We start from the raw sequence: 19,857 nt of genomic DNA on the forward strand, positions 1-19,857 counted from the left end.
TGCCTTCCTTCATGCAGGACTAAGTTCGGCAAGCTAATTTGTTCGGCGAGTTGGTGACGGGAGGAATCTACAGCGCGACCAACAGGGCCCTGCATGTTCCTTTCTTCGATGTCCCTTTCGCCGCGCTATACTTATGGAATTAAGGAGTATAAGCCAATCCGTCTACACGCATTCATTTGGCCACGGTTCGCCAGGACGAAGAGAGAAGCGAAGTTGAGCATGCAACAGCCTTTTAAAATTCGCACGATAAGTTTTGCTATTCCATGACTTCACTCTAAGAACTAAAGGAGTGCGGGGAACTCCTTTCGATGGAGTATACGCTTGTCCCATATTTCACTCCTTTTTCCAGAATCGCCGCACTCCTTCAAGGCGTACTCCCTCTGCAGGAGTAGATACACTCCTTTATCACGAATGGCTGGTGAAAAAAAAAAAAGCTGTGCCGGTGCGTGGATTCGAACCGGGGAGCACTACATTGCATGACTAAGTCTAACGGTACCCCATCCTCGTTCTTGGTTGGCAAAAACCTTATTCCGTATGAGTGGATTGGAAGCTGTTTCTTTAAAGTCCTCTGCAGCACGTCCCAGAAATAGACCCCTTCCCAACAGTGCAAAAAGACGTGATCAATTGTCTCCGGCTGTTTGCATATGATACAATGCGACCCCCAAGGAAGAAATATCTGTTTTGCCTCAAGAAAAGTTTTCACAGGTAAAGTTCCAGAGTGCAACTTAAGGAAGAAACTCTTGACTCCCGGTGGTACCTTCATTTTCTTTACTCTTTTCAATACGTTGTAGCCCGGCCCTCCACAGTACATGGCCCTGTACAAGGGCACCGGAAAGAGGATGTCACACAAATCCTTGTACAAATCTTTCCGGCTCACATCACTCAAATATTGTTTTGAAAATCTAGAATTCAAAAATCGGACGCTGGCAACTATCCCCTTGAAAAACCCAAACATGCCACCCGTCATACACTCAGTTGAAATCACAAAGTCTGGCAAAGCCCTACCGAGCCTTACTTGGCACACTGTGCGCAGAAAAGGATCATTAACATCGCGCAAAAACAAGAATCTATTGACCAATTGCTTCGCAAATAAATGTCCAAGCCCGAGTCCTCCATCCCTCACTCTTCTGAACAAATTGGTACCTCTCGTCTACACTTGGAACAGGTGCTGGAGCTTTTGAATATTTATATATACTTACATTTTGAGTTCAGTGGTAGTTTCGTGCGTATACGTCGCGAAATCTGTTCTCCAAATTGGTAGATCGCTGGCTGGTTAGAGTTGGCACAACTCAGTAAACGATGAAACAATAAAGGCAACATCTGAACGCCACGGAACATCTTTACTCGACAGCAATTTCATGGTGCACGGTACGTTGACTCGTACTTCGCGAACGAGTTAACTGGTGTCCTGATGCACAATTATTTGTATTAAAATGATGTGTAGCTTACCTAGAGCACTCGTCCATCATTCATACCGTAGTAGCAATGCAATATATAGTGTTTAGACTAATGTTTCGCCATCGACCGCGAAGGTTTACGGGATCTGACAGAAGTGTTTTCCTTTAACAGAAGCATCGCTCTTTTCTGCGAACCGCTTTTCTTTGGAGGTCGCTGTGTTGAAACAGATGTTGTAAAATGTGAATGCCGGTTCCGAAGGGCATAAAATATATTCACATAGCAATAAACCTATGTTTAGGATAAACTGCGACTGTTACCATGATAGTCTCTTCTTATACGCTTTGTACGGAAGTGCATGACTTCGCTGAATGGTATACGCTATTCAGAACCCCGCGGCGGTCGCATTTCGATGAAAGCGAAATGCCAAAGCCTCATGCACTGTGCGATGTCAGTGCACTTCGGTTTGGGATGTCGCGATGTCAGTGCAGTCGCTTTGGGACGTAAAATCCACTGAAATCAGATCAAATATGCTGTATCAATGCAACGCAGTAATCTCCAAAGTTTACACTGCACGTACAGGTTATGTACAAGGTCTGGCTCTGTGGGCGGAGCACAGCGCACTTTCTTGTTTGTTTGTTTTTTGCTTATCACTAGTTTGCGTGAGATGCGAGTTACAGGTCACTCTATATATGGCTTCGCTGCAGTACAGAAACTAAGAAAACAAACAACCTCCAACTCCCTCAGGACCTAAAGGGAGTGCACTCGCAGTTTTACTCTTTACCGAAGGAGGCGTTTCACTCCTTAGGAAATTTGGGCGGAGTAAACTGCTGCTAAAGAGAATAGAGTAGCTGGTATGCTCTATTATAGAGAGTATCAGTTCTTAGAGTGTTGTTTTAACGAGAGTACCTCGTGTTGGTCCGCCGACGCAAAACACACCTGGGAATTAGTTTTCAAAGTACTACCGCCGCCTCATTACCCAACAGCCGCCGGACAGCGGCGAACAATCGGATGTCCTTCAGGACATCAAGAGAGAGTCGCACTACCGAGAGAACAAAATATTTCCACTTTCGCTACTGCATCTGAGTGTTTCTCTTAAAGTGCCGTCAGGCAGAACATGGCTCATCTTTAGTTTCAGGCTCCGCCTTGCTGCTATGCAGAAAATGGCAGACCTCCGAGCAAGTGTTCTTAGCAAAGTTTTTTCTGTGTGCTGTGGACATAACTTGGTCCGGCTTCACAGAGAACCATTTACTGCGAATTCTAGCTGGCGCGGTAGACGCGGTTTGTGGTTCGGTTTGGTTCATGGGGTTTAACGTCCCAAAGCGACTAAGTTTATGAGGGACGCCGTAGTGGAGGGCTCCAGAAATTTCGACCACCTGGGGTTCTTTAACGTGCACTGACATCGCACAGTACACGGGCCTCGAATTTCTCCTCCAAAGAAATTCAACCGCCGCGACCGGGATCGAACCCGCGTCTTTCGGGCCAGCAGCCGAGCACCATAGCCACTGAGCCACCGCGGCGGGTAGACGCGGTTTGTGCTTAGCACTTCGTTGCTAAGGTCTACCGGGTGGAAACAGCGCTAAACACGGACGAATATCTGCACGAGGCGCCCGTGAATGGGCACCGGGCCGCTTATAGATTTAAATCCTCGGAACAGCAGCGGTTCGGACCTGCGTGAACTTGCAAACCCGACCAGGCGCGCCGTGGCAGAATTTAAATGTGTAACGGCAATGCTAGACCAGAGGGTTCTCGCTGGAGGGCTGCTCTGTGCGGACGTCTCCCGCCCACAAGCGTGCTCGTGCTGTCGCTGCGCATTGTCCTGACAGCCTACAGGAACCTGCTGGGCTACCAGAACCACATTATGTTGATTAGATTGCATTAATATTTAAGCCACAACTGGTTCATACGCATCTACCGATATGCTGTCGCCAGTGTCATTAACGTTATTCTACCGGGCTGCATTGTACCACTGCAATGTCGCGTCGCTACCATGTTAATTCACCGTCGTGCAATATACCACATATTTTGTGAATATAGTCGATTCGTTATTTAAAATACCCGCCGTACACGCGGGGACTAAAGCTGCAACGCACAGAAAAAGCGGTTGCCCGACCGAAGCTTCGCTTCGGCACCGTTTACGTCTAGAAAAGAAACCAGCTTCTTGCCCTGGGTCGCAAGGTAGCAAAAGAAAAAGGTATACTTGACCTCTCGATTTGCTGCTAGAATAGCTCAGAAAAAGCTTTACTTTTTTCTGGCGGGAAACACAACATTTAGCGCGCTTGGCGGAAGACCATACGTGGGTAATGTACAGTCCCCCCTTTGTAACAATCAGTTCTTTCTTTCTGTTCTCCTTTACATGTTCGTTTCTTGTTTTCTGTTTCTGTCTCACTTTCTTCCTTTCTTTCTTTTCTTTTGTTTACTTATTTTCTTATTTTTTTTCTTTGGAGACATTCTGTTGCAGAAATACTTTGGGGGACGAGACAAAAGGCAGCAACGTGGCTGACAGAGCGGCGACCCTCTTGGCTGCTGCTAAAACGACCACTTAATAAAAGATCTATAATAGGCCCCAAAAGTATGGCATTGATACGACATAATAAATTATGTGCAGTATAACACGTTGCTATAAGTATTCCGAGCATAAACGAAATGTCAACGAATATTTGAAACAGTAGTCCTCAAAGTAGGCATCATTCTTCCGTACATCACAGTTAAGGTGAGAGCCTGGAGTTCTAACGGAAATCAACGCAATAAGCCCAGTGCTGCCTTTAATTCCTATCCCGAAAAACACTTCCAACCACCCGTTGTTCTCTGCGTACGTTGCACTATGAAGGACAGCCCTTATGTAACGAGTTTTTGAAGCAGTCCTCTCGCTATATAAGGCCGCGTGGAACTCCTCCTTCGGAGTGAGTGAGTAGAAACTTTATTGATTTTTAAGATTTAGCCTGCGGTGGAGGTCTTCTTCAAGTCTTCTCTTCAAGTCTTGAGGTTGCCTCCTTAGCCTTGGGTGGTCCCCTAGTCCAGGGCTCCACTGAGTCTGGCTACCTCGCTTGCGTGTGCTATGAGTGCCCTTTGGGCCTCTAGCTCGCAGCTGGTGAGCCGGCTCTCCCATTGCTCCGCACTTGGTGTGTCGTGTTTGTGGAACGATATGTTTCTGTCTCATTCCCATGTTATGTGGTATAGTGTTGGCCTCGCTTCGCACCAAGGGCATGTGGCGCGGTATTGTGTCGGGAACATCTTACTTAGTATATAAGTTGGGGAAGGAGCCTGTCTGTAGCTTCCGCCATTTTACGGCTTCTTCCTTGCTTAGCTCTTTGTGTGGTGGGGGGTATTTGTATCTTAGCCCCCTGTATAAACTTAGTGTTTCAGAGTACCCGGCCCCTAGGCTAGTCCAGAGCTCCTCCGGGGCTTGTGACCCCCCAGCTCGGATAGTAAGCCCTCGAGCTAGTTCGTCCGCCCTTTCGTTGCCCAGACCCCCGCGTGGCCTGGTATCCAAATTATGTTATGTTTCTCTCTCCTCCCCGAGGGTGTCCCCTCGCTGAGGATCCTGAGTGTCGTTTTGCCTACCCTTCCTTTTGTGCAGTTTCGACACGCTTCTTGTGAGTCTGTTAAGATATTCAGGGGTCTCCCCTTTCTATCCCCCTCCCTCATTGCTAGGGCTATCGCTATCTCCTCCGCCTCTGCTACATTTGATGCCCTGGCCGTGAGGATCGTTATGTGTTCTCCCTGGTGGTTGACGACTACCGCCACCATTTTATTTCCTCGTTCACCATAGTACGGGGAAGCGTCGGTGTATACCGTGCTGTCCCTATCGCTTCTACTGACTTAGAACATAACTCGCGTTTCGAGTACGCACGTTTCACTTTTTTCACAGTGTCTCTCCTGACTGAGAAAGTCTGCCCGAGAGTATGTCGAAATTCTAGTGTGCCAAATGTCACGAGTTCCGCTACCGTCATGCACAGACACTACGCTGCGCCTGACGACGACGAAGTTGCCCCGCTCCCTTGGTGCTGGCTACGCCTGTCTACGCTGCCAGATCCTACACAGGGGCTCGGTCTCTCCGAGGACGCCTAATAAACGCACCCCTACACAATGAATAAATAGATCACCGACGCTTACCTGCGGCCGGCTTCGGGGGATTCTTGTATCCGGAAGGTGAACCATCGGAACCGCCGCCACTACCGCCCTCAGTTGGGTCCTTTACGACATCTGCGTACAATGAAAAAACAGCTTTGGTTGTATCACCATAGACGCCGAATTTCCACTCGCCAGCACTCCGCTGGCGAAAGTTCTTTTCTCAGATCCTTAGAACGAAGAGCACTCCTAGTTTTCCCGTCCTTATTGCCTCTATATACCTTTTACGAAGTAGCTTGGTTGTGGACAGAGACTACAGTCTCTTCAGCACTTCCGCTGCCGCTAGAACTGAAAGAAAAGGATGCGCTCTTTCTTCAAAACAGCGTCCGCTCCTGCTCCATACAGAGCAGCTATAACATTGTTTTGGATCCCTTGGTGGCCACACTTTCAGATTCCTATGCATGGGCCGCTCCCGGCCTGCTATATTTCTGAGCACTAAGAATGCCTTTCGGACGGCCACACTTATACTCCTGGGGACAATGCGCTTGAAGATCGTCGCCAGGAAGTTACTGACTTTGACGACTTCCAGAATGCTGTTTACTCTGCTATTCCCAATGAAGAACAAGGTTATGAAGGGAAGCTTATGTACTTTGTGTGTTCCAGCGTTTGCGGGTGCTTATATTACACAGGAGCACAGCTCAGTGGACTTCTATGAGGTGCCAAGAGCGCGTGCGCGGCCTCTTTACATTAATGGAGGCGCATCTGTTTTTGGCGTTGGTAGCAGGTGGAAGCGTAATGCCTGCGAATTGCACAAAGGGGATTGGCGGCTGTCATTGAAGAGGTTCCGCATGTCGGCAAGACCAAGTGAAGATTTTACATCGTAAGCTTCATAGAATTAGACAGGCTTCGGCAGACATCTTTAGATGCATGGCTTGAGCAACGAGAACCGTGTTATTTGAGGAGGCGGAGCGCTCTATAGTGCGCCACATGCGGTCACGTAGCGGTTGAACTCAGGGTTCTGATTGGCGCAGTGCGGGACATTGCAAGGGAGACTAAAAACAAAGAGTCGTTATCTTTTGTAGTCATCTTTTCACACTAGTGTTGCAGGTAACAATAAAGGTAAATAACACCCCACTAGATAATTCATTCGATATGTGGTAGATAAAGAGCAGGAAAAAGTCAATGAAAGCTTAAAAGGTGAAACACGGAGACGAGGGGGAAGCAATGATTCTGTCCTCTTCTCGACGTTTCGCGAAGAGGTTCGTATCGAAAGGATCGTAAGTGGAGTGAGGCCTTCCTATGCTGCGCCTTTTTAACTTTTTAGTTGCCAATGTCCCAAATTGAAAGACGTCATCATGTCATCAGAGTACTAACTTCCTTCAGAACACACCTTTCTTAAAAATTTTGTTTTCACATACTGCACCATATAAGAACGGAAAACATCGCAACTGTCATATTTATTATCTGATTGTACATAGAAATTGAAATATCCCTGATATACAGACAGCTTTTACGCCTTCTCACAGAAGTGTGTTTCTGGAGTCCTTAAAGAGAAAAAAAAAACTCTTGAAATGGGACAACATCACAAAACTAATGATCACATCCGGTGTGTCCTTCACTAGCAGGGAGTTTTATGCAGTGGTCTTTTTTTGGAACAACGACGTTTGGCAGTAGGAGAATTAAGGAAATGATATCGTTATCTTGGCGTCACTAGGGTTATTCCGGCTGTCGGAATCTGTCCCATTCTATCAAATGCGTGTGCACAGACCTGCCGACCTTATCGGGCGACGAGTTCGTGGGTTGTGTCCTAAGCGAATGCTGCGTATGTAGCGTGCGCTTAGCTGTGACAGCTGTGAGGGCAGATTTCCCAGTTGCGAAGTGTTGGCGTCACGAGGGGGAGTGCGAAGAGGAAAGGGTACTGGGGGGGGAGCGACGCAGCTGCACTGCGCCGCGCTCATTGGTAGGAAAGTTGCGACGTCACGTATGAGGCCTCTTAGATCCGCCACGCTGACTGGTTCGAACGCACTGACGTCACGAGTGACAGCATACTGACGCCACGCGCACACTACCAGCGAAGAAGACAAATATTAATGCGCAGGAAATATGCTCACCACTGAAAAGCATTCCGGCGGAATATGGCGTTACGCAGTGGTAACCGTCCTGTTTGCTAACTTTCTTAAAACCAGCCACACTAATTTAAATAATATCGAGTGCGTACTTACCTGAAGATCCAAAGATCATGTACATGACGCCAAAAACCAGCAGAAGCAGGCAACAGAGGCCCACGAGGATCACCGGGCCAGCTTTGTTGTCGGACTGACTGCAAAGCAAATTTTTTGGTGCTCCCATTTCGAGCCTTTAATCTGTCTTCAGGCTAGAAGCCTGGTAGTGCGGTTTGTGCCGGTTAACCCAACGTGGACACTGCTAGTCTCAAACCGTAATCACTGTGTGCCACGAGCCAAAGTGCAAGCCGAACTGAATACGAGCGCAGATTACTTGAATGGATTTTGTTGAATTCCCGACTTGATCGGGGTGGTCATTCGAGCTCTTTTCTCTTTAGTTACTTGGCTCTTCTTTTCACATTTTGTGCTATTCGGTTTCTTTCCTGTTTCGAGACATTTTGCTCCTATGTTTAAACTTATATTACTGCAGTTTATGTTTAGCGTCTGCGTCCACCCAGCAGACAGCGGCTGCATGTCGACAGGAGGCCTCACCCATACTCCTCTGTGACTGGCCGAGAGCCAGGAACGCTACGTTCCACGTCAAACATTACGTCGCTCTTACTCGCTTCTACCATCCCGCTTCCCTTTACACACCTGCTAGCCTTCGGCAGTGCATGACATCACATCCTTCCCTCGACCTCCCCTGCCAAAGTTACCCACTCTACGCTTATTGAGATAAACGCCCGTCGCCACCAGGTTTGCGCTACGATAATCGTTCTAAAGCTGCCGCAATAAAGAGTATAGTTCTTGGATCTGTGCGCCACTCTAGAAAATATATTTTCCACTTAGTGCTGCAACGTGCAGTGCTTAACAGGCCATATAACTTCGCGTTCAACAGAAAGTGCCTCAAGATGGCCGAACCTGTGTTCGGCTACAGTAACTATACGTGGCCGCAGAAATAAGTGATGTCGATAAGTGCAGTGCGGACGCAGCCTCTACCTGCATGCCGGAATGGGTGATTTTTTCCTCCACCGGCTGGTGAGTAACGCTTGCTCTGTATTGGTGTAGCATATGCTATGATAAGGACGGTACGTAGGCATGTAGTACTGTTCACGCAGTGATTCAAAAAATCACTCGGTCTGTAGCTCAAGTATTGCGGCCCTGGGGTGACAGGCTTCGAATAGCAATGCCACGCCGTAACGGTAAGAGCACAGTATTAAAACAATCACTGGCGGCGGAAGGTTCGAGAAAAACTCTTGAATACCAAATCGGATGACGGGGTCGTCCGTTTTGCAGTTGCATGTTTTGATGTGGCGCTCCTCTCATTACGTGAACTGATGTCAATGGAGAAGCCTGAATAACTGAACATTTGTTTGGTGAGATGGTTATGGGTCCATTCCAGACACCACTAACTCAAAAAGAAAAACAGAATCCTGAGGTACTCAAGTAATTTTTTTATCTATACTTACCCTCCTCCACCCTCGATTGCTAGGGAAAATGAAATGAAACGTAAGAACGGCATGCAGTAAATAAATAAAGCCCGGATTTGCGGCTTCATGTACGACTGACGTCAACAAAGCTGTTGCCGCTAATCAGGGAAGAAGAAAGTCTAACGTTATGTCACATTAACGGCGTCGTTCTCAAGTACGCGACTCTTCGTGTTTAGTGCAGTAGAAACGTCATCGACGTTAATTCTGAGCCATGTTTTGGTGGTGTCGCGCTGTTGGACGGCGGGTAACTGCCAACGGCGAATAACTAACACCGTATTCAATGAAAGCAATGTCGTATCTCCTTTCTGTTGACTGTTTTTCTGTGGTCAATCGCTGTCGCTGTGTTTGTTATTGATGAATTATGTTTTGTGCATCGTTGGATATAACTCGGACAGTGATTTAGGCAGGAATCAATCTAACAAAGCGATTAGCCGTTTTTAACCCATCTTTGCGGGTTGAGTGAAAAGCGACAGGTGAAGAAAATTAGATAAGTTCTGGAGCCCCAGCTGCCTCTCTGGTGGAGACGCCACTATTCGCCTCGCTAGTCAAAATATATTGGCGCAGGAAATGGACATTCTATTAACAAAATATAAAGAACGACCGCGTCCATAGCTGCACCAGGACAAAGGCCGTTTAAACAAATTTGTTTTTCTGTCTCGCTTTCGACTGTCGTTGAAGTAAATTCGAAAGAAATGCAAGTAATTTTTGGGCGTACTATAAGGTACGTTCATAGAAGGTCGCGGCCAAGTACTACACCAGGGTGGCCAAATCTTGTTCTGGTGAGGAAGTGCGTTGTCGGTTGACAAAGAGCGTTCAGCTTAAGTTAAGCACCACGCAGAGAGCTATAGAAATAATGATAGGTGCAACGTTAAGAGATCGGAAGGAGGCGGAGTGGGCGAGGGAACAAACACTGGTTAATGAGGTCCTAGTCGAAATCAAGAGGAAGAAATGGGCTTGGGCAGGGCATGTAATGCGAAGGCAAGACAACCGGTGGTCCTTAAGGGTAACGGAGTAGATTCCAAGAGAATGCGAACGTAGCGGGGGGCGGCAGAAAGTTGGGTGGGCGGATGAGATTAAGAAGTTTGCGGGGATACGGTGGCTGCAACTTGTGAAGGACAGGGTTAATTAGAGAGACATGGGAGAGGCCTTTGCCCTGCAGTGGGAGTAGTGAGGCTGATGACGTTGATGATAAGGTATTTGTTGTAATATAAGCGAAAATTCAACTAATTATGAACATGAATAGCATCGAAATAATTTGACATCGTTCCTTTATTCTTACGGAGCCCGGCATGAAGCCTAAACTGTGCTGCGCAAATTACAAAGTGCACCAATAAACCCTAATCAATGTGCCATGGATGCAAAAGAAAGCAATGACATTTCTTCTCTGAAATCGAGGTTCAACAACTTCAGGTGGCCAGTTCATAACCGTGCGTGAGCACAGTCTGTGTTGTGCTTGTCGTTCTTGAGACAACCTTGCTTATTATAGCGCTAGCTACATTGGCCACGAACTTGCGACTTCTCTGTGGTGGTGCTCCGAGAAGGAACAGAGACCGACCTTGAGCCATTGCCTAGCAACCGCCGCCGCTGGGGAACGCCGCGCGTTTGCCGCGCCATGTGGCATGACGTCAGACCGCGCTCCTCGGAGCCGCCGCCGCCGTTTGGTATGACGTCACACCGCTTGCCTCGTCGTTGCGCACGGCTCCGCTCGCTTTGCTAGCCGAAATGCGACGTCGCTACCGAAACGTCATTAAACGGAACTGCTTTCGCTAAGTATATCCTGGTCTAGCTGAGCTAAGCCACTGCCATTTTTTTCTTCCGTCAACCTTGAGGTATGCTGCAATAGTTTGCAGCGGGTTGGTGCCCCCGCGGAGCGCTGGAAATTCGTGCTTCGTGTGGTATGTGCACTGGCGAAACACGTCAGTTTTTGCACCGCAGTCAACGTAGCGATAGCGGTCGGGGTGGTCGCACTCCTACGCATGCACTGCGCACAATCCTTCTAGGTGTTGCGGCAGGCATTATGGTGGTCGCTCTTTATAACGAGCCGCCACTTCGTGCACTAACTACACAGTGCACAAATCTGACACACAAGTGAGAAATAACTTTTCGAACCGATTACATCGCTACTTGAGAAAGCTGATTAGTTTTTAGTTTGCTTTGAGCAAGTTCCTGACTCCCTTACATGCAGCATAATAATGACGATGATTTGATGACGACGATGAGGACAAAGTGTCAGCTACCATCTGGAAGTCGGCTGTGAGCTGCTTTCGTTAACGTTTGCCGGATTGAGCAACGACGTGATGTGAGTCGCGTGTAGAGGTGAAATCGCTCAAGCGTTCGTATTTACGTGCTGTCGTCTCAACTAGGCAAAGGTTGCGCTTCTGCAGGTCAGGGCAGTATGGAATTTGTATACCGCTACCAAACAAGATGAGTCGAATCGAAATGCATTTTTCTGGCGAGAAGTTTGCATACGGTCTCTACATCGTGGTGCTTTCCCGGTGCGCCGGTGTGATTAATGGAACCTTCCGCCAAAAGGGCAGCCTTAGCCAATTGAGAGAGAGGACACTTCAGCAATTAGAGTTGAAAGTCGAAAGCCGATGGCACTATTCCGTGACGACTTCCGGTGGATTCGACGTCACACCGTTCCCGTGGCTATATCCATACTAATATTATACATCTTTCGGGGATCTTGAGAGGTAATTACGCTTAATTAGACATTTTTCCGTCTAATTTGACACAAATACGGTGTTTTCCCGACCATTCTGTGACAATTTTCACTATGCCATGACGACTCCTGGTGAATCTGACGTCATACCGTTCTCGTGGCTATATCGACATCCGCGGTATTTCGATGCAATTTGAACATTTTTGATTATAATTGATTAACTAATTATCTACAGTCATCAAGCGTGGATTCTAGGTTTATTTTGCGCCTCTCTCTGACGCAACCATACGTTTTCTCTGATCTTTTTTAGTGCCTGAGTTAACACGAGTTAAACGCTGCCAATGGTGTGACACCCTCTGCTAACAGACGACAGTATGAGCTATTAAGGGCGGATTTGATTTTAAATCGGGCGCTCGCCCCTAAACTGCCGTTCTTTGGGCACGCGTTGCCTAGGTTCAAGCAGGTGTAGGTGTTGCGTTTTTAGCTTGGGAAGCAGCTGCGAATAAGTTATATTGTTTAGATTCTTGGCACTTACTCGACATCTGGCTCCCCTCTGAAAAACAGAGTTAAATTATTAGTAGCGCTTTGAACAGCACTGGACATCACGGACAGCTTCAGTTTTCAAACACAATATCGCAAATGCACAAAGGTAAAACGTCTTTCCCATGATGCCCGTTTACCTATCGGCGTCGTTGTAGACCAGGGCGTATTCGAGACGTGCTCACTAAGTGAGGATTTCTCAATGGTGTTTTTTAGAATGGGCGCCGAATCTTGTTTGCAAAAGCAGAAAATTTCACCGCCCCCGTTTCTAATAGCATAGCTGCGTAAACTGCCAACGCTTTTAATTCAAATGCAACCCCCGGTCTCTGCATTCTAAAGCTGTATGCATATATAAATCGAGAGCATTTACAGCACACCTCTTTCAATGCCAACTTTTGCGCTACTGTTATCCCTGCAAAGTGCAGTGCGATTTCTGCCGGGTTGAGGTAGAAAGAAAGACGTGTCAGCTGATGTAACGGAGCCGATAGTTTCATATAAGGAGCTCCAACAAATCGATGCTGACTGAAGTAGGCATGTGAGCTTTATAGAGGCTTCCATGATTTCGGCACACTTGTCAGACGTCAGGAATTGTTTTTTTAGGCCGAAGCCCTCTAACCTTACACTCTCCTCTGTCGTCTTCGCTAGGAAAACAGCTGCCTCTATTGGGGCCAACCTTCTGACATTAGAGGCTGAATGCGTCGTGTTTATTATAGAGCACGAGCAGCTGACATTGCCTTTTGTTTTGTACGACGCAAAATTATCAAAACTGCATATAGGCTAACATCATCCATTTGTGCGGTTATTTTTTGCCTCCTTGATGCCATATCTGCGCGTGTCATTCACATTTGGAGCAATGGCAGATAAGTCCGATTTCGTGGACGAGCCTTTATGCGATATGTGTCACAGAGAGCTACGTAGACATAAACATCCTGCAGAAAGTTCCCCAGGGGAAGAACGGTTTGCGAAAGCAAATGAAATACAAATTTAAACGCGTGGTTGTTCAGCGAAACTCATAACAGAAACACTTCCCCTGCCTATGCCAACGAGCACATACAGGGTGTTTCACCTAAGACTTTCTGCAATTTTTAAAAATAAGCTATTTGAATTAGATGCGCGCTTTTTCTTGCATAGGATTGTGAGTGGTGTAGTACATCATAATGCAGCTAAGACGTGCTAACTAGTACGCTTGTTAACCAATATTTAATAGTTAACTTTTACACTATTGCCGTTGGGCTCCTTAATTAGTGAGAGGCATGTAGTCCACCGTAAGTAATGTCCATATCCGTTTTTAGAAATCCGAGAACGCGATTATCCTCGGCGCTGTGGCCCAACAAATTTTGGCTATTTCGACGAGTTAGGTTCACTGGAGAGGTTGCTTTGCCTGCAAGCTTCTCAAACCGCATGTATTTTGGCGCGATGTAGGCGAAATGTGTTGGGCCACAGCGCCGAGGATAATCGCGTGCTCGAAATTCTAAATACGGATATGGACATTACGTCCGATGGGCTGCATGCCTCTGAATAATTAAGGAACCCAAGGGTAATAGTTTAAAAGTTAACTATTAAATATTAGTTAACAAGCCTGCTAGTTAGCACGTCTTAGCTGCATTATGATGTACTACACCACTGACAATGCTATGCCAGAAAAAGCGCGCATCTAATTCAAATAGCTTATTTTTAAAAATTGCAGAAAGTCTTAGGTGAAACACCCGGTATAAGAGAGCAGTAAATGGGCGTCACAAAGTGAGCTTAGAAGGTTGTGACATATTATGGTTAATTTATCAACAAAATCAGATTGAATATTAAAAAAAACTTTATCCTCCTCCCGCTCGCGGCATAGACGCTTAATGTTTTCTTTCTTTTTACCACTCAGCCAAACGAGCATATGTACACGCTGCTATCACACTGATAACTCTGAGCGCTGACTGACGGCGGCGTTGAGAAAGGGATTCACATATACTTGGCACAAAAAAAAGAGACTGGCCTAGTTTCGCTCAGATAATTGCGTGAGAGTCATCAGCACCGCTTTTAACCAGAATACATCCGATACACCTCTTGCTCCACTGCTGCATTCAAGCTGGAAATTGTACAAAGAACAATGTTCCATTCCGATGACACACATTTACTCACAGTGAGTCTTACTCTCAATATCCTCGCCACAAATGAAATAAATGTACTACCACGTAATCGAAAAAGCTGAAAGTCAAGTCTTGACTCGAAGTAGAACTGAACAATTAAGGTATGTTCAATACGCTGGTGACAGGACACCTGCACAATTTGGTTCGTGGATTTCAGCGCGTTACATGAACTATCAAACAGATCCAAAATCAGCGTCAAATATCAGAGGCTTTCACAGAGATTGTATAGAAGCTCACCATCCTGTCAAACATTTGCTTTGAACAGAGTGTGAACATTTCCATTTCAGGTCCTTGCTACCGGGTACAACCTTAGATACATAAGATGTCAGGCGTCGATTACTGCAGTCACAGGAGGCAAGAGCATGAAGCTGAAAACAATGAGTGCCCATTTCTTTCCCGAGACTACCCCGGGTTATGGTGCTTACCCATCGTCGACATCGCAGCTGTAAAAGAGAAGTATATGCAAATGATGACACGTAACGAGAAATTGCCGCACACTATACGTATATACCAAGTCTAGACAAAGCTATAGGATTTTAGCCGCCATGATTACATATTTAGGCTTACGAGTCTGGGCTTTATATTTCAGTTCCTTTCCACCGGGTGCAAGCACTGATGGGCTAGAACATTTCATTGTCTGCACCAGATATCTGCATGAGTAAGATATACCTTTGTAAGAGATATCTAAGAGTAATAGATATCTGTAAGAGTACGAAATTTATATGCCTACAGAATCAAACTAATATTTTTATTCACTTTCTTTCACGTAGCAAAGTGTCTTTACTCGGAATCGTGGTTTATTGGTGCTTAACGTTCCAAAGAAACTCAGGCTATGAGGGACGCCGTAGTGAAGGGCTGCGGGAATTTCGACCACCTAGGGCTCCTTAACGTGCACTGACAGTGCACAGTACAGGGGCCTCTAGAATTTCGCCTCCATCCAAATTCGACCGCCGCGTCCGGGATCGAACCCGCATCTTGAGGGTCAGCCGAGCGCCATAACCTTTTAGCCCTCGCGGCGGCTTTACTCGAAAACGGTAATATGCGCCTCAATAGAATTCTCATTTCTCGCCACAGCAGTGCAGATTGTGACGTCAGTCCATGGTTCATGATTTCACGGTGCGCGAATGGACCGCAAGGGTGCTGACATTTTCTTTTGGCCTTTTCATTTTCTGGTTTTTTGCAGCAGTGTTGATCCACCCTCTCTGATTAATCTTTCGTTTTTTAGCCTAAGCGTGCTGATATTTTTAAAATATCTTATTCAGAGTAAGTCTATCGACTTCTTCCCGAGTTTTCCTGATTTCTAGTCGAAACGATTTAGGTGGTGCTATAGACTAAGACTCTAACGGTATATTTTTTTCTGCCAAACATTCCTGATACTAAAAATCTAGTCTTCCCCATCTTTCATAAAAAATCCAGCAATTTATACCTTAAATTGCACTCCTTGGTGCACTCCCGCCGACGCTTGCGACAATTGCGGCGATTTTGTTTATCACTTTCAACGCAACCGGTTGACATTTTTCGGTGCCAGCTGGAAAAGCTGTTAACAAAAGACAGGGCCCATTATCTTTCCTGCTGGGTGCTCTAATCCTCAGAAACCGCTGTAGCGCTTAGTAATTGCGCCTATTCAACCTCGACGCAAACCGTGTGAATGAGGAGACACGCCTCAAACCAATGCTATCTTGATGAATTCAGTGATAATGACACTGGGCCCCATAAGGCACTGCCGCTGCCGAATACATGCGATGGCATGTGGGATATAGTTTATGAGGTTTAACGTCATAAACCATCACATTAACTATGACGGACGTCTTAATGGAGGATCCGGCCACTTTTGTCTCCGGCATGGGGTTTCTTAATACGCCCTGTCGAAGACGTGTCGAAGACAGTGAGAGTGTCTTCAGCACGGTAGCTGCGGAACCAGAAATGACGTCTTGCGATCGAACAACGTGTGTGTTAGTCCTTAAGCGAGGCAGTTGCGCTGGGTACAGGGGAGCCTTATTTATCGCCTCTGGCCGATATTGAGGCCCATCTGGAGGATCCATAACACCCAGTTTCTGCGTCCTGTCTGATTGTGGAATATGATATGCTACCGCTCGCCTGCGGCAATTGCTGCGAGCATCATGCCTACTTGATAAAGGGGGAAGCCCCTTCAATGTAAACTGCAACAATCACAAGCTTATGCAGCGGTCGCCATGCGCGATCTGCTGTGTCGCAGTGGCTTTTGTTAAGGCCGCGTATTCCTTTTACGCGGCGCCGTTCGCATTACGACGCTTATTCCATGACGCTGATTGGCCAGAATGGCAACCACTGATTCTTTTGAACACAGTGACGTCAGTCATGACTTTGATGTTCCACCTCCCCCCTCCTTCTACACCCGCTCTCGCTTTGTTCGGCACGCTGTACTCCCGACCACCTAATAACATTAATTATGGCTCAATAAATGTTTGATATCGATCGATACCGATGGAACATCAATAGATATGGTTTTTCTGTAACTCCCATCGGAATTGTTTGTATTTTAGGTTTGTTGCTTGCTGGAAGGGTTTATACTTATACTTCCCTTATTGTATTAGAGTTTGCTTGTTTTATTGCTTGCAGCTTTCGGTCTTATGATTTGTTTTGTCAACCCAGTCCCTGGTATAATGCTTCGTCGATGGAGGGTATGAAAAATAAAATGAACAAGTGACATGCGTGACCTTGTTTTACGCTACGTAGCACTCGTGACGCGCGCTTTCCTATTCCTTTGCCCCCCTTTCTCCCCTTACTACACTTTCTCTCCCGGCACTTCAACTCGACACACCATGACTGCATAAAACTATCGGTAAGAAGGAGCTCTGCCCAGAATAGCTGGGCTGGACATAGCTGAACATTAAAAATGCATTGAAACTCGCATTACCGCAAGCTCAATCGTGCAGTCAACTTTACCTCTGACGACAGCCTTTCTAACGGCAATGGGAGCATACTAAGCACGTCAGTGAAATTAGCAGGGATTTAGTTCGAGAACGCACAAATTTGGTAGAACCCAGCGCCTGCCTGCCTGAAGAAATATGAACGTTCAATGGTACTGGTAAGGTACACTGTCCTCACGCTGGCTTTAACCGCAGACAGCATGAACCGGTGGCAGAAATAAGCTTCCACTGGACACGCTGCAAGGTTCGTCGCGCGATTGCTGTGGGTATTTGCTTTTCAACAGGTGGGTTCTGACTTTGACGCGGCGACAACGCATATTCGCAAGCCAATTGACGCTTTATGACGAAACGCTGCTTCGGTTTTTTTTTTTGTTTTCAGGCGTACGTAGTGTCGCTGAATACACGGAGGATGCAGTGTTATTCAGAACTACATCTAGGCGGAATTCTTCCAGCGCAACGCTCCATACGCTAAAATAGAATGGCAGGATGGTTTCTGGGCATGTTTCGGCTGTTAGCGCTGGCACTCGGGTGTCAATAAATTCTGATACTTCGTTTCGGAATGAGAAGGCAAGAAAACCGCTGGTCCTTAAGGGTAACGGAGTAGATTCCAAGCGTAGCAGGGGGCGGCAGTAAGTTAGGTGCGCGGATGAGATCAAGAAATTTGCGGGGATGCGGGGGCCGCAACTGGCAAAGGACGGGGTTAATTGGAGAGATATGGGAGAGGCCTTTGTCCTACACTGGGCGTAGTCAGGGTGATGATGATGATTATGCAGTGTACATAGTGTCCACTAGAAAATCGTGGCGCCACCTCTCATTTCCGCTTCCAGATACGGGCTTGTCTATACTTAAAAGCCGGCAACACGGACCTTATTTTGTAACAAAATACGTCGTTTTCGTTTCATTTGCCCATGACGAGAGGTCTGGTAAAACAAAAAACCAATAACACAAGCCTGGATGGTGTGGTCGCGGCGCCGTTGTTGGTAGCCCTAGTTCCTCCGCACCCGGTTAGAATACCCAAGGCCCATGACGCGACAATTGCTCGCAGAACCAGCACACAATTTCTCTCTCGCGAGATGAGGATTAGGACCAATGAAGCTTGTCAGCCGGGGCAGTACGCGATGCGTCGTCCTGCTCTGTGATTTGCCAGCGTCGGCATCGGTCAGCCAGTGGGTTTTGGGCATGGGACACGTTTTGCAAGAAGTGGCATCACGGACATGCTCCTCTATGCTTAGAGCGGCCAGAACCTCCACGATCTACATCACCGGGAACAGCGACCAATGGCAGAGAAGCAAATGAACTGTGAGGGAAATTTTTACAGAATGCGGCCCTATAGGTTGCGCACTGCGGCAGTATAAATGACGCCGAGAACGTTATACACTATAATGCTGTTAGCTGAGCAAATAACGTGGCTCTCTTTACATTGAATGCTGTCTAGTCCTCGTCAAGTATCCGAGTGACTGATTCCGTTGAAATGAGCAGCGCCATACCAGCTGCACGTTCTGATCCGCGATGGTGGGTTTTCTTTAATGTGAATGACACTATAGCCTCAAGCCTTTTGAATATTTCAAGTTTCCTGCAGTTCAGCACCGTGGTTAGGTATGAGCCCGAATACTTACTTCCTTCGATGGTTGATTCTTCACCTGAAAAAGAAGATGTAGATGTGAGAATGGTTGGGGAAGAAAATGGGGCAAACGTGCAAGGTTTGAAATACAGAAGCAATACATGCATAGCTACGACTTACCCATGGTTAGGCTGGTTAAGATTCCGCTTCAGAAGTATTCCTAACCAAAGAAGGATCTATTCGAAAAGTGGACGGCGGTGCTGTGCAGTGCTTTTGTCGGTCCCTCCTTGGCCCTAAACCTGCAAAAAAAGATCGGTAAGGAGATTGCACTTGCCTCTGTGCGTTCAGCAAAAAAATGATGCTGCGTTTTTGCAAGTAAGTTACAAAACCCATTGATGACGTCTACCCCAGTAGCAGTAGTAGCAGTAGTAGTGGTAGTAGTAGCAGTAGTAGTAGTAGTAGTAGTAGTAGCAGTAGTAGTAGTAGTAGTAGTAGTAGTAGTAGTAGTAGTAGTAGTAGTAGTAGTAGTAGTAGTAGTAGTAGGAGGAGGAGGAGGAGGAGGAGGAGGTAAGTTTATTTTCCGACGGATACAGGATTGGCTTCAGCCCATTCGCCTAGACGACGGCCTGGAGTGCTTGGACTCGGGCAGCGTTTTCAGCCAGTCGGACGACTCTGAGCTGAGTCTCAGAGTCTGAGCGGTGCCTTAGAGTCTGCCTGAGATCCAGTAAAAAGCAGCGACAAAAATACTGACTATATAGTGGTGCTTAATGCATAGTTATGAGTCAAGGGTTATGCAGGAATAACAGTGCAGGGTGCCGCACTGATTTCGACCAGCGCTGCATTCATTTGTGAACTGCAGGGAAAAATGACCAGGGAAAGGCTTCGCAGTGTCAGCTGTATGAGCAAGTTTCTCGGTTCTGCGGTGTTGACGT

General features: G+C 46.8%; 1 long non-coding RNA gene across 1 annotated transcript; it reads right to left on the reverse strand.

Moving 5' to 3' along the window:
• Positions 1–5,511: 5,511 nt before the first annotated feature.
• LOC149346860 (uncharacterized) lies at positions 5,512–19,225 on the reverse strand. The gene is made up of 4 exons (XR_016292111.1): positions 19,106–19,225; positions 18,981–19,004; positions 7,689–7,786; positions 5,512–5,601 (listed from the first exon to the last, which is right to left on the reverse strand). It is a non-coding gene; the product is annotated as an uncharacterized LOC149346860 (long non-coding RNA).
• Positions 19,226–19,857: the final 632 nt, after the last annotated feature.

Source organism: Amblyomma mixtum, chromosome 4 (genome assembly GCF_055824585.1).
Source record: "Amblyomma mixtum isolate Tamu chromosome 4, ASM5582458v1, whole genome shotgun sequence".
NCBI classification, from domain to species: Eukaryota; Metazoa; Arthropoda; class Arachnida; order Ixodida; family Ixodidae; genus Amblyomma; species Amblyomma mixtum.